This window comes from Oryctolagus cuniculus, chromosome 1 (assembly GCF_964237555.1).
Source record: "Oryctolagus cuniculus chromosome 1, mOryCun1.1, whole genome shotgun sequence".
NCBI classification, from domain to species: Eukaryota; Metazoa; Chordata; class Mammalia; order Lagomorpha; family Leporidae; genus Oryctolagus; species Oryctolagus cuniculus.
In genome coordinates this window covers 204,088,862-204,104,380 of record NC_091432.1, presented here as the reverse complement: position 1 = coordinate 204,104,380, position 15,519 = coordinate 204,088,862, and positions in this window count along the sequence as shown.

The window sequence follows — 15,519 nt, the reverse complement described above, 5'->3', positions numbered from 1 at the left end:
AAGCTATAGTTCAAGTCCAGGCTGCTCTACTGAGGCCAGCCAGTGGGGCTGGGAGTCTGTGGGCCCCTTCAGAGGTAGGTAGAATGTCCTTCACAAGCAAACTGTCAGCTGTGGCTGGAAAGCCTGTCTCCAGGCCAACTGCCATCTCCCCCACTAATAGCTTCTTGTGCTGCAGGTGTGACCTTGAAGCTTTAAATCACACCTTCAGGGTGGGCGCAAGCTTTCAGAGCTGACAGGGGAAGGGACTGAGCACCTGGGAAGAGTTAGACTGGCTCCAGGCGAACCTGGCTATCTTGTGTGACCTTGCACTTTTAAACCATGCCTTCAAGTTAGTTGCATCTTCCACCCAGGGATAGCAGAGGAAGGGGCTGAGCCCCTAGGGAGACAGACAGTCTCCAGGAGACCCCTGCTATCTATCTCCTCAAGCTCCAAGCCAATCAACCTACATACGTGAACCCCCTGTCCAATGGGCACCTCCCCCCCAATAGGATGACCCAATGAGCAAACAGTAATGTCTTAAAAACCCAGGACACTTCCTCAAATTTGGACCAGATGCTTTCTGTCACTTGTCAATCAAATAAAGTTTCTTTTCTGTCTAATAAAAGTTTCTGTCTCTTTGCAAATTTTTTCCAGTCTTTTAATTTCTATACTAAGCTGAGGAAAAGAACCCATGAGACTCACTCTGGTAAGCACCCTCCCCTCCGTGACTGGTAAAATCTACCTCTTTATTTTTTAAGATTTATTTATTTTATTTGAAAGGCAGAATTACAGAGAAAAAGAGGCAGAAGCAGAGAGAGACAGAGACAGAGAGAGAGAGAGAATTTTTCCATCAGCTGGTTCACTCCCCAGCTGCCTGCAATGGCTGGAGCTGAGCCGATCCGAAGCCAGGAGCCAGGAGCCAGGAGCCAGGAGCTTGCTTTAGGTCTCCCACACGGGTGCAGGGGCCCAAGGACTTGGGCCATCTTCCACTGCTTTCCCAGGCCATAGCAGAGAACTGGATCGGAAGTGGAGCAGCCGGGACTTGAACCAGTGCCCATATTGGATGCCAGCACTATAGGTGGCAGCTTTACCCACTATGCCACAGTGCTGGCCCCTATTCTACTTCTGATCCAGCTTCTTGTTTAAGTGCCTGGAAAAGCAGTGGAAGATGGCTCAAGTGCTTGGAATCCTGTCACCAATGGGGGAGATCTGGATGGAGTTTCAGGCTTCTAACTTCAGTCTTTTCTGGCCCTGGCATTTTGGCCATTCAGGGAATGAACAAGCAGATGGAAGAGATCTCTTTTTATCTCTCTCTCTCTAACTCTCTACCTTTCAAACAGTAAATAAATCTTTTTTGAAAAGAGAGACCAGGGCCAGGGCTGTTGTGCAGCAGGTTAAAGCCCTGGCCTGTAGCACGAGCATCCCATAAGGACACCGGTTTGAGTCCTGGCTATTCCCGGCTGCTCCACTACTGATCCAGCTCCCTGCTAATGCACCTGAGAAAGCAGCAGAGGATGGCCCAGGGCCTTGGGCCCCCTGCTGCCACATGGGAGACCTGGAAGAAGCTCCAGGCTTCAGATCAGCTCAGCTCTGGCCCTTGTGGCCATCTGGGGAGTGAACCAGCAGATAGAAGACCTCTCTCTCTCTCTAACTCTTTTTTTTTTTTTTTAAAGATTTATTTTATTTATTTGAAAGACAGCATTACAGAGAGAGGTAGATACAGAGAGAGAGGTCTTTCATCTGACAGTTCACTCCCCAGATGGCTGCAATGGCTGGAGCTGCACCGATCTGAAGCCAGGAGCCAGGAGCCAGGAGATTCTTCCAGCCTCCCACATGAGTGCAGGGGCCCAAAGACTTGGACCATCTTCTGCTTTTCCAGGCCATGATAGAGAGCTGGATCAGAAGAGGAGCAGTCAGGACTAGAACAGACGCTCATATGAGATGACAGCACTTCAGGCCAGGTCTTTAACGTGCTATGCCACTGTGTCGGCCCCTGTAACTCTTTCAAATAAATAACATAAATCTTTAAAAGAGAGAACGAGAGAGAGAGAGCGAGAGCCTCCCAACTACTCCCTAAATGCCTGTAATGGCCAAGAGCAATGGCCGGGGCAGGCTGGGACTAGATCCAGGAGCTGGAAAATCAATCCAAATCTCCTAGGTGGGTGACAGGAACCCAACTATCTGAGCCATCACCACTGCCTCCCAAGATCTGAATGAGCAGGAAGCTGGATTTGTAAGTTGGAGCTGGGAATTGAATCCAAGTACCATGGGACATAGAGAGATAGTAATATTTGTTAGAGGATAGTCATTGGGTTTATATTTATTGTATAATGATTTAGAAGCCTGCCATAGAACTTAGTTCCTAACCAATCTGAACTTTTGTTTAAGTAAGCCATTAAAGCATTCAATAAAGACAGGTAGTAGGATTGTAAGAAATAAGAAAATTCCATGAAATACCTTGTTTTTTAGCCTATGGGTATATGTTTCTCTGTGAATACTTTGATTGAATTCAATTGTTACAAGGTTTCTAAAACAGGTAGTCCATATTTCCAATGAGTTCATGGTAGATTGTTAGCTATTTTTCTTACAAGCATATGGAAATCCTAATCTTGACCATGTATCAACTGTGGCGCATATGAAAGCATTGTTCTCAGATAGAAGGACCCTTTATAGTTTTTCTGTATATTCTGAAATGTTCTATCTGCCTTCAACTTACTAGTTAGAGTAAGGAGAGATTCCATGGTTTAAAGTTTCTTCAGTTTATGCTTCTTCCGACTTGAAGCCTGTATCTAAGCAGAAAACAGAAGTTTGGGGCCAGTGCTATGGTGTAGTGGGTAGGGCTGCTGCCTGCAGTGCCCGCATCCCATATGGCCACTGGTTTGAGTTCCAGCTGCTCCACTTCCAATCCAGCTCTCTGCTATAGCCTAGGAAAGCAGTAGAAGTTGGCCTAAGACCTTGGGCCCCTGCACCTATGTGGGAGACCTAGAAGAAGCTCTTGGCTCCTGGCTCCTGGCTTCAGATTGGTGCAGCTCTGGCCATTGCGACCATTTGCAGAATGAACCAGCAGATGGAAGACCTCTCTCTCTGCCTCTGCTTTTCTGTAACTCTGACTTTCAAATAAATAAATAAATCTTAAGAAAAAAAAGTTCATTTTTCTAATCATAATCTCATGTTACAAATACCTGCATGATCAGGACGTTCATGTGCCTACATTATGATTTTACCATTTGGATTTTCCAGAGTGTTCTGACTTGTGATACTCTACACATGATGGTGGTTTTGTAATAATATTTTTATGAACTTTTATGTATTTTGAAATCCAGTAGTTGAGGTCTGTAACTCACATTGGGTTTCATAAGGTTTGATGTAACATTCCATTATCTAAATATGTAAAATAGTACCAATATATGTGAGAATTTGCACTTTATCAGACTCACATATGTGGTCTGATAAGATGTACTCTCTCTCTCTTTTTTAAGATTTATTTATTTGAAAATCAGAGTTACAGAGAAAGAGGAAGAGAGAGAGTGAGAGAAAGAGAGAGATCTTTCATCCACTGACTTACTCCTCAAATGGACACAATGGCAAGGGCTGAGCCAGGTGGAAGCCAGGAATCTGGAGCTTCATCCGGTCTCTTACTCGGGTGGCAGGGCCCAAACAATTTGGGCCATCTTTCATGGATTTCCCCAGACCATTAACAAGGAGCTGGATTTTTAGTGGAGTAACTGGGATGTGAACTGGTGCCCATATGGGATGCCAGGGTTACAGGCTGTGGCTTTTCCTGGTATACCTCAATACCAGCTCCAAGATGTCCTCTCTTAAACAAAACATCAAAACAAAACAAAAACACAAACCCCAAACAAAACAAAACATCTTTAAGCAAACTATGTATTTGGAATCACTTTGAAGCTACGTGAGGTCCAATCTAGAATTTCCTTTTCATGTTCTCTGACATTTCCCAAGAATTGCCAGCAAAATAGTTGCATATAAAAGATTCTGATCGGGGCTGGCATTGTGGTAACACAGGTAAAGCCACCACCTGCTGTGTCAGCACCCCATATGGGTGCTGGTTTGCTCTACTTCCAATCCAGCTGTTAATGTTCCCAGGAAAGCAATGGAAAATGGCCCAAGTGTTTGGAACTCTGTCACCCAATCCACATGGGAGACCCGGATGGAGTTCTAGGCTCCTGGCTTCAGCCTGGCCCAGCTCAGCTTTTGTGACCACGTGGGAAGTAAACCAATGGATGGAAGATCTCTCTCTCTCTCTTTCTCTGTGATTCTGCCTTTCAAATAAATTAATTAATTTTAAAAATTCTGACACCCCACCATTTAGGTGATGATTACGACATTGATAACAATAATGATGATAACAGTACTGCCATTTATTGGACCTACCATGCACACCAGGCACTATGCTAAACGCCTTACACACACAGTTACTTTTCACAAAACTCCTGTGAGGCACATGACTATTTCTTCAGTTTTCTACAGGTAGACTTTGGGGCTTGGACGGGTAATTTGCCCAGAGCCACAATGAGAATAGAGACTGGACCCTGGGTCTGTTTCGCTAAAAAAAAAAAAAAAAGCAACAGCTCTTGTCCACTCACCTTAATGGGAAAAAAAAGTTAAAACCAGTAGACTTAGGTGAGTTCCTGGTGGATTCTGTTAGACTATCCTCCCATCACCACTGAAGGAACAGACAGGAACGAACCCGGCTCGCACCCTTTCCGGAGGTCTGCAGGTCCCTCCCCTCCGCAGCAGCCGGCGACTCTGGCGCAAGCGCACTGTGACAGGGACCTTAACCAGGGTTCCGCGTGCCGCCGGCCCCACCTCCCGCCTCAGGGCGGCGGGGCGCTAGGGCTGAGCGAACGCGCCCAGCGCGCCGCACAGGGCGGTGGGCGGGGCCTCTGCGTGAGGGGCCCGGCAGCGCCGCCTTTGGGTTTGCGGGATGAATGGCAGGGAGAGTCGCAGGACAGTCAGCCAGCCCTTTATTCCAGAAGTGCGGGTGTCGGTGAGTGCTGTGCGCGGGGAAAGACTGCTTTCTCCTCTCCTGCACTTGATAGGTAACAGCAGAACATGCAGGGCCGGGGAACTGGGGGGCGTCAGGGGTGTTGATTGATCAGCTGCCCCTCCCGCACTGCCCCCAACATTCCTATGCAAGGACACTTAAAGCAGCGAGAGGGAGAAAGGTGTAAGTCGTTAACTTCGAGGTCATGTAATTGGTATCAGTTTCTTCCGAAGACTGGGTGGGGACTTATATGGTCACAGCTGAATACCCGGATCCTAACCAGAGTTTGGCCCTGGTAAGATGGCGGGTTTATCTCAATAAAAGAAATAAACGAGCAACTACTCTGTACAGTGAAAAAGATGAATATTTCAGTCCCGCTTTATTGTTTTTTAATATTTATTTTATTTATTTGAAAGGCCGAGTTACACAGAGAGCGAGAAAGAGAGAGAGAGAGAGAGAGAGGTCCTCCATCCACTGGTTCACTTCCCAAATGGCTGCAAAGGCTAGGGCTGTGCCAAGCCGAAGCCAGGAACCAGGAGCTTCATGCTGGTCTCCCAAGTAGGTGCAGGGGCCCAAGCACTTGTGCCATCTTCTGCTGCTTTCCCAGGCCCTTAGCAGGGAGCTGGATTTGGAGTAGCCGGGACACAAACTCTAGGCCTTATGAGATGCTAGCATTGCAGTCAATGACTTAACCTGTTACACCACAGCACCAGCCCTGCAAGGTGATTTTTTTTTTTTAAGATTATTTATTGAGGCTGGCACTGTGGCTTAGTAGGTTAGGTCTCTGCCTGTGGCCCTGACATTCCATATGGGGTCCTGTTCAAATCCTGGCTGCTCCACTTCTGATCCAACTCCCTGCTAATGCTCCTGGGAGAGCAGCAGAAGATGGCCCAAGTGCATGAGCCCCTGCACCCAGGTGGGAGACCTAGAGCAGGCTCCTGGCTCCAGCCATTGTGCCATTTGGGGGGTGAACCAGCAGATGGAAGATCTCTCTCCCTCTCTCTGTCTGTAACTCTGCCTCTCAAATAAATAAATAAATCTTTAAAAAAAAAAACTGGAAAAAATCAATAAAGCCAAAAGTTCATTTTTTCTTTTTAATTTTTTTTTTATACAGTTACGGTTTTTATTTATGAGAAGCACACAAAAATCTCAAGCAAATGACAACCCTCCGGAACTCAGCTGACAGTCCCCTGTTCTTGACGTGCCCCAGGGTGGGCTACTGGTGGATAGTGCAGGACTGGGGCTGCTGGCTGGGGCCGGCAGGGTGCAGCAGGCCTGCAGGAGGAACCTGAGGAGCCCCGCCCGCCCTTGCTCGGGACAGAGGCAGCTGCTGAGGAACCAGTCTCCTCCGTCTCAGCTGCACCTCTGGCACCACCGGGTCCCCACTGCTCCTCTGGCAGGGGCTGGAGGGGGCGATCACAGGGCTGGGCTCGGGGGCTGGGCTGGCACGGGGCTCCTCTCCTCTTGCAGCTGTCCAGGGATGGGAGAGGCAAGCAGAGGGATGGTGGCCGCAGGATCAGGCTCGGGCTCGGGCTCGGGCTCAGGCTCCAGTTCAGGCTCCCTGCGGCCCTGAGGCAACAGGGGCTCACAGGTGAGAAGGGCAGGCACACTCCGGACCTCCCTCGAGGCGTGCCACACAACCACAGGGGCTCACAGGTGAGAAGGGCAGGCACACTCCGGACCTCCCTCGAGGCGTGCCACACAACCGCGAGGCTGGCTGTGCGGCGAGGCCACGTCCTGTCGTGCACTCTGCCCACCGGGCTGTACCTGCTCCAGGCTCCACGAGTCCTGCTGCAGGGACACCGGGCTGGGGCCGCCAGAGCCAGATGGCATCGCGGCTCCAGCTCTCGGCATTAGACCCGGGCCCACCAGGTACTCCTGGGCCTCTGGGTCCTCGGGAACCCCCAGGGAATGCACCTCCTCACCCTCGGTTTCTTCCTGTAAGGGGTCGAACTGCAAGTAGTGCTGAGCCAGTTCCGCCACGGGCCTCTCGTAGGAGTCCTCCTCCTCCCTCTCCCATTCCCAGTCTCATTCTCCACTAAGATCCATTTTCAATTAACTTTAAACACAGAAAACCAACTCTATACTAAGTAAAGAGTTCAACAATTTGCACCCACACACACACACACACAAACAAAAAACCCTGTTCCTCAACAATTGAGACAAGGGCTGTTCAAAGTCATTGCATCTTGAAGTTAATTTCATCTTTTTTTAGAAGCTTACAAAAGTTCATTCTTAAAAAAAATTATTTATTTATTTGAAAGGTAGAGTTACAGAGAGAGGGAGAGCCAGAGACGTCTTCCATCTGCTGGTTCACTCCCCAGATGACTGCAATGACCAGAGCCAAGCTGATCCATCAGAAGTTGGAGCCAGGAGTTCCCCAGGTAAATTCCATTTACTCTTCCAGGCACTCTTCTCTTTTCCACAATTAGTGCCCAAGGAAGCCGACAGGGGGAGGACTGCACTTCTGGCCAGTAGGAGTTCAGAGAACAAGTGGTGGTACCAAGGTGTATATCCTGCTGCGTCCCGCTGGGTTTTTGCAGGCTGTGTTGCTCCCTAAACCAGGTGCCAGCTACAGCATCTGTCAGGCAGCTATCTCCATGTGTTTTCTTTGTTTCTAGCTTCTAGGACCTGCCCTCTCCTCTTGCTCCTTCAGGCTAAGGGGTGCCAACAGCAGTGCTGGCGAATGCTGCCTTATTACTTGTGCCTTCCCATTGCTTTGTAAAGAGTTCTTGTATTTTAACGTTTTTCAAATTACCCTCGAGTTATGCCATCTGTGTCCTCTGGGGACCGTGATTGAGACATGGCCCCAGGGCATTTTTCATGTAATTAAAATTACAACATAGGTGTGAAGCTTTTCCTTATGGCCAATAATAAGAGAATTATCTAATCATTTATAAAGTAGAACACTATATGATTATCAAAAACTCATGTTTTTACAAATAGAAACAGATACAACAACCCCATCTTCCACTGCTTTTCCAGGCCATAGCAGAGAGCTGGATCGGAAGTGGAGCAGCTGGGACTAGAACTAGTGCTCATATGGAGCTTCAGGCCAGTGGGTTAACCCACTGTGCCACAGTGCCGGCCCCCTCAATTTTATTTTTTAGAACCTAAAGCAAATCTGTGTGTGTGTATGATAGTCACAATCAATGACAGCATTATATTTTTCTTTAAAATTTTCTATTTTCTTGTAATAATGCTACATTATTTTTTAAAGCTGTATTTCATTTATTTGAAAGAGAGTTACAGAGAGAGGTAGAGATAGAGATTTTCCATCACTGGTTCAGTCCCCAAATGGTTGCAATGGCTGGAGCTGCGCTGATCTGAAGCCAGGAGCTTCTTCTGGATCTCTCAAGTGGGTGCAGAGGCCCAAGCACTTGTGCCATCTTCTGCTGCTTTCCCAGGCCCTTAGCAGGGAGCTGGATCGGAACTGGAGCAGCTGGGACTTGAACTGGGATGCCAGCACTGCAGGCCAGGGCTTTAACCCACTGTACCACAGCACTGACCCAGATAATGCTATGTTATTTTATTAAAGATATATAAATGTTATTTTAAAACATTTTTAGGGACTAATATTGTGGTGCAATGGGTGTTGACTCTTAAGAGCGAGCGAGTGAGAGAGAGACAGAGAGAGGGACATCTTCCATCTGCTGGTTTACTCTTCAAATGGCCCCAATGATCAGGACTAGGCCAGGCAGAAGCCAGGAGCCTGGGATTGCATCTGGGTCTCCTATGGGCATGGCAGGAACCCATGTACTTGGACCATCTTCAGCTGCCTTCTCAAGCACATTAGCAGGGAACTGGATCAGAATTGGAGCAGCTAGGACTTGAACTAGTGCCCATATGGGATACTGGTGTCACATGCAGTGGCTTAACCTGCTATACCACAATGCTAGTCCCATAAATAACTTTTAAAAAAATAAATAGGGGCCGGCACTGTGGCATAGTCAGTAAAGCCACCATCTGAAGTGTCAGCATCCCATATGGGCATTCCACTTCTAATCCGTTTCTCTGCTATGGCCGGGGAAAGCAGTGGAAGATGGCCCAAGTCCTTGGTCCCCTGCAGCCACATGGGAGACCTGGAATAAACCCCTGGCCCCTGGCTCCTGGCTTTGGATCGGCACAGCTCCGGCCATTGTGGCCATCTGGGGAGTGAACCAGTGGATGGAAGGTGTCTCTCTCTGCCTCTGCCTCTCTGTAACTTCACCTTTCAAATAAATAAATAAAATTTTAAAAATAAATAAAGCATTTTACTTGATCCACTTATGCAAATTATAATTCATTCATTAACTAAAGAATAAATTAAATTAAATAAGAAAATGAAATTATGTTGCCCAGGACATGACTTGGTACAAGATAGGTGATCAATAAAAACTTATTTTACAAACCAATACTTTCCATACTTCCTTGCAATACCAAATAAAATACAGAGTACAATTTAGACTTTTATGGATGACAGGAATTTTTTTTAAATAATTATTTTATTTATTTGAAAGACAGAGTTACAGAGAGAGGTAGAGACAGAGAGAGGTCTTCCATCTGCTGGTTCACTACCCAAAGGACCCCAATGGCCAGAGCTGAGCTGATCCAAAGCCAGGAGCCAGGAGCTTCTTCTAGGTCTCCTACACAGGTGCAGGGGCCCAAGGACTTCGCCATCTTCTGCTGCTTTCTCAGGCCATAGCAGAGAGCTGGATCGGAAGAGGAGCAGCTGGTACTCGAACCAGTGCCCATATGGGATGCTGGTGCTGCAGGCTGTGACTTTAACCCACTGCATCACAGCGCCAGCCCCAGGAATATTTTTTGAAGATTTATTTGTTTATTTGAAAGCAGAGTTACAAGACAGAGAAAGAGAGGGAGAGACAGAAAGCAAGATCTTCCATCCTCTCCTTCACTCCCCAAATGGCTTCAACAGCTGGAGCTGGGCTGTTTCAAAGCCAAGAGCTTCTTCCAGGTCTCCCATGCAGATACAGCTCTTGGGCCATCTTCCACTCTTTTCCCAGGCCATTAGCAGGGAGCTATATGGGAAGAGGAGTAGCCAGAACTCGAACCATATGGGATGCGGTGCCTCCGGTGAAGGTTTAACCTTCTACACCACAGCGCTGGCCCCAGGAATATTAATTATTAATTATGTTATTGTATTTTAATGGAATGATGCTCTGAGTTCATTTAATTCAGTTCTATCATTTAACATTCAAGAAACTCTATAAAAATGGGTTTATCCCTAGGGAGGTCAAGTGACTTCCCCAAGGTCATTTACAGCTAATTAGTGCTTCCACCTCACTTTTTGTCTCTAAAAACTTCCTCCAAGGTGTGCTTCCTTCCCCTGGAGAAATACTTCTTTTACTGTATTTGTCACCACCCACAACTTAATTAATTCTATTACAAGCTTTTTTGTTAAGTAATTAACCCCATTTCTATCTTTGTCATCATTCATCGTGTACAATTCTTCTCTCTCCTTGTGTCAGTTCTATGTTGATTCTAGAAATAGATATTATCAGGTGAATTGAGTAGTACTGAAAGGAAATTAGAAATTTTCTGAGTAAAATTGCATTTAATAGAACATGAATATCATTAACTTTTAGAGCCCATCAACAGGTCTTGTATTCATATTCAGAAATCACACAAATATTTATTATTACCCTTCTCCCACTCAATATGAAGTACTTTAATGATATATTTTGTTTATTAAAGAATGAATAAGTTTAAGTCTAAAATTTCATGAATTTTGGCTAATATATGCACTTGTGCAGCCAGCATCCAGATCAAGGTAAAGAAATTTCCTTCACCTAGGAAAATTCCCTCATGTCTCCTTCCTGTCATCCTGTCCCCACCCCCACCACGACACACAACTGCTATTCTGATGTTTATCACCATAGTTGGTTTCATCTGTTCTTGAACCTGTTCACACCTCAAATGCCCCCAACAGATGGATCTTGTCCAGGGATGGAGTCAGGAACACAATCCAAGTCTCCTACATGGGTGGTAGAAACCCGAATACTTTATTTATTTATTTTTTTAAAGATTTTATTTGTTTGAGAGGTAGAGTTACAGACAGTGAGATGGAGAGACAATGAGAGAGGTCTTCCATCCACTGGTTCACTCCCCAAATGGCAGCAATAACCAGAGCTGCGCCGATCCAAAGCCAGGAGTCAGAAGCTTCTTCCAGGTCTCCCATGTAGGTGCAGGGGCCCAAGGACTTGGGCCATCTTCTACTGCTTTCCCAGGCCAAAGCAGAGAGCTGAATTGAAAGAGGAGAAGTCGGGACACAAACTGGTGCCCACATGGGATGCCGGCACTGTAGGCAGAGGCTTAATCTACTATGCCACAGCACTGGCCCCTACTAGAATATTAATATTGATAAATGGTACTTTAAAAGTTATAAAGTAACCATACTGCAATAAAGCTACATTTGATTTGAATAAAATATGATACCAATTGTAAAGATCATCATTATTTTGTGTACCAATAAAGAAAACAGATAAAGCTTGTAATGAAACACAGTGCTTTCTTAGGTAGAATTTATATTTTATATTCAAGGAGAGAGTTCTTTTAGACTTTTTTTTTTTTGACAAGCAGAGTGGACAGTGAGAGAGAGAGACAGAGACAGAGAGAAAGGTCTTCCTTTTCCGTTGGTTCACCTTCCAATGGCCGCTGCAGCCGGCGCACCGTGCTGATCCAAAGCCAAGAGCCAGGTACTTCTCCTGGTCTCCCATGCAGGTGCAGAGCCCAAGCACTTGGGCCATCCTCCACTGCCCTCCCTGGCCACAGCAGAGAGCTGGCCTGGAAGAGGGGCAACTGGGACAGAATCTGGCGCCCTGACAGGGACTAGAACCTGGTGTGCCAGCGCTGCAGGCGGAGGATTAGCCTGTTGAGCTGCGGTGCCGGCCTTTTTTTTTACTTTTTTGATAGATTTAGAATCATGTGTCTTTTTTCTCACCTAGAAAGGAACATATAAATGAAATAAATGTGTTAAGGTATTCTTAAACTACTTTACATTGAGGGTGTCTTTTGAAACACTTTTTTTAAAAAAAAAAAAGATTTATTTATTTGTTTGAAAAGCAGAGTTACAGAGAGGCAGAGAGAGAGAGAGAGAGAGAGAAAGGTCTTCCATTCGCTGGTTCACTCCCCAGATGGCCACAAAGGCCGAAACTGTGCAGATCTGAAGCCAGGAGCCAGGAGATTCTTCCAGGTCTCCCCAAGTGGGTGCAGGGGCCCACGGTCTTGGCCATCTTCTACTGCTTTCCCAGGCCATGGCAGAGAGCTGGATTGGAAAAGGAGAAGCCAGGACTTGAACTGGGGCCCATTTGGAATGCCAGCGCTGCAGGTGGGAGCCTTACCTGCTATGCCACAGCGATGGCCCCCTTGAATCACTTTTGATTCAACTCCGCACTGAGTGATCCTGTGCACCATCCAAAGCATCTAGGATACAGCAAGTCCTTAAAAAGTGCTCCTTTATTGTAATCTTAAGGATTTCCTACCAAGTCACTAAAAACTATTCTCAGGTTTGGGTGCAAATATAATGTCAATGGTAAGATTTTTCACATTAAGATGTGAATTCTATGTTAAAAATTGATGAAATGTGTGTCTTTTGCAACAAGATCTCTTCTAATGTATATTAAACAAAATAGCAATTTGCAACAAAAAGTCTACAAAATGATTCTAATTACAGGAAAATAAAAACCCTAAGTGTTTCTGCAGCAGACACTGTATATTTGCTTTCCAGAGCCATTCATAATTCTCTCTTCTTTTAAATGTCTAACAGCTTTTCTGAGATAATTTACATATGATGCCATTCAGATGTATGTGTATAGTTCAGTAATTTTCAGTACATTTTTACTGTGGTATAACCCTCACCAGAATTCAGTGTTTTTTGTTTTTTTTTTTTTTTTCTTTTGACAGGCAGTTAGACTGAGAGAGAGAGAGACGAAGAGAAAGGTCTTCCTTTTTTCCATTTGTTCACCCCCCAAATGATCACTACAGCCGGCATGCTGCGCTGATCAAAGCCAGGAGCCAGGTGCTTCCTCCTGGTCTCCCATGCGGATGCAGGGCCCAAGCACTTGGGCCATCCTCCACTGCCTTCCCAGGCCACAGCAGAGAGCTGGACTGGAAGAGGAGCAACCGGGACAGACTCCGGCGTCCTGACCGGGACTAGAACCCAGAGTGCCGGCACCGCAGACGGAGTATTAGCCAAGTGAGCCGTGATGCCGGCCCATAATTCAGTTTTAAAATGCTTCCATCTCCGCTGGTAGTGAGGGGAACATCCTGGCAGGGATGGGAGAGCACCAGGAAGTTGGGTTGAGACTGCAGAGTGATTTGAGGCTTGCGAAATGGCTGGTACCAGTTTCTTTGTTGAAAGAATGGCATAGAACTTCTGTTCCATATTTATTTCCTTTGAAGAATTATGCATCAATGTCTACAATGGGTATGTTCCCACCAGGCAGGAGGACTGCATTCCCTATGTGCCTTCATTATTTGTAGATGTAGAATCAGATGTAGAAGCAGAATGCATTGCAGTGAATATAACAGAGCCAAAAACTGGTAGGGGTCCGGTGGGCTCAGGAGGCAAGAAGGGGGATTACAGAATGAGACGGTGTATGTCGGCATCCGAGTGTGCGCATTCTGGGGAAATGGCACTCAGGGAAAACTGTAAGCGATGTCTTTTGAGTCCATGAATCTTTATTTGATCTTCTCCACTGTGTTCCACTAACCCCCTGGCTCCTTATAATTTTACCTTTCACATCCATGCCGCTATTGAACGTGCTGGTTTAGTTGTTGATAAGCTCTATTAGACTGCAAGTTTTTGGAGAGCAGAGATTGTGTCTTGCCTAGAACTAAAACCCTCGGTTGTGTCACAGTTCCTGGCACAGAAGCCTGATGCATGACTATGTCCTTAGTGCACAGGAATGTGTGATGTCTGGCATGCAGAGATAAATGAGACTTCAGTTCTTCCTTCTTGAAGCTTCCACTTAGTGGGGGTTGAAGATAGGCTCCTCACAATAATATAAATTGAGGAAAGTTTCACTACAAAGAGGGACACAAATCAGGGATGAACCTGCAAAACAGAAGACCATGAATGCTCCAACCAGTCCTCAGAGTTATTACTGCGCTCCTAAAGTAATTGAGCCCAGTGTATACAGGAAATGTTAAGAAAGTGGAGAGAGACAGTGGGAGCTCTTACACACTAGGGCTGGGCCAGGTTGACTCTGGCAGCCCACAGCTCAGTCCAGCTCTCCCTTGTGGGAGCCAGGTACTCCATTACTTGAGCCATCATTGCTGTTTCCCAGGTCTGCATTGGCAGGAAACTCCGATGTGGGTGCAAGTATCTTAATGCCTGTCCTAGGAACCTCAAAATCATAAAAAAATAAAATAACAATTGTGGGCTGGGCATTGGGTGCAGTGATTAAAATGCCACTTGGATCACTGGTATCCCATTTTGGAGTGCCTGGATCCCATTTTGGAGAGTCCTCATTCTGCTCCTGATTCCAGCTTCCTGATAATACACACTTTCGGAGGCAGCAGGTGATGGCTCAAATACTTGGGGCCCTGCCCTGCCTACTGGTTTCCAGGATCCTTGCTTTGACTGGCCCAGCCCTGTTATAGGCATTCGGAGAATGAGCCTTTGGGCGAACATCTCTCTCCATCTGTCTCTCTGCCTTTCAAATAAAAATGAAAATAAATAAAGATTCAAAAACCAAAAAAAATGTCATAGCTAGAAAAGGAAAAGAAAACCACGAAGTTTCAAAAATGATAGCATGTGATTCCTCACAGAAAACATTTTATACATATTAACATATACTACTTTTTTAAAAAAAAGATTTATTAATTTATTTAAAAGGCAGAGAGAATAGAGACAGAGAGAAAGATCTTCCATCTGCTGGCTCACTCTCCAAATGGTCACAACAACCAGAGCTGGGCCAATCTAAAGCCAGGAGCCAGAAGCTTCTTCCAGGTCTCCCATGTGGAGGCCCAAGCACTTGGGCCATCTTCTACTGCTTTCCCAGGCCATAGCAGAGAGCTGGGCTGGAAATAGAGCAGCTGGGACTTGAACCGGAGGACATATGGGATGCTGGCTCTGCATATGGCAGCTTTACCTGCTATGACATAGCACCAGCCACAACATTTAATATTTATATGGATTTTTCTTTTGTATTAAAAGTTAACATATGACGGGGGTGGGGGGGGCGGGCAGCTTAGGCATTTGGCTCAGGAGTGAAGACACTGGTTGAGATGCCTGCATCCAGTATGGCAGTGCCTAAGTTTAAGTCTGTGCCCACTCCTGGTAGGCAACAGATAATAGTTTAAGTAGTTGGGTCCCTGTTACCCTTGTGAGATAGCTGATTTTCTTTGCTTTGACTGTCCAGCCACCAAATGTTGCAGGCATTTGAGGAATTAACCAACCCATGGAAAACCTTTCTGTCTGTCCTCATTTCTCTGTCTTGAAAATAAAATTGATTAGTCAATTTTAAAAATGTTTTAAAGTTAACACGCAAGGAAACACTATGTCATTTCTAGTGTGTGTTTATTTTTCC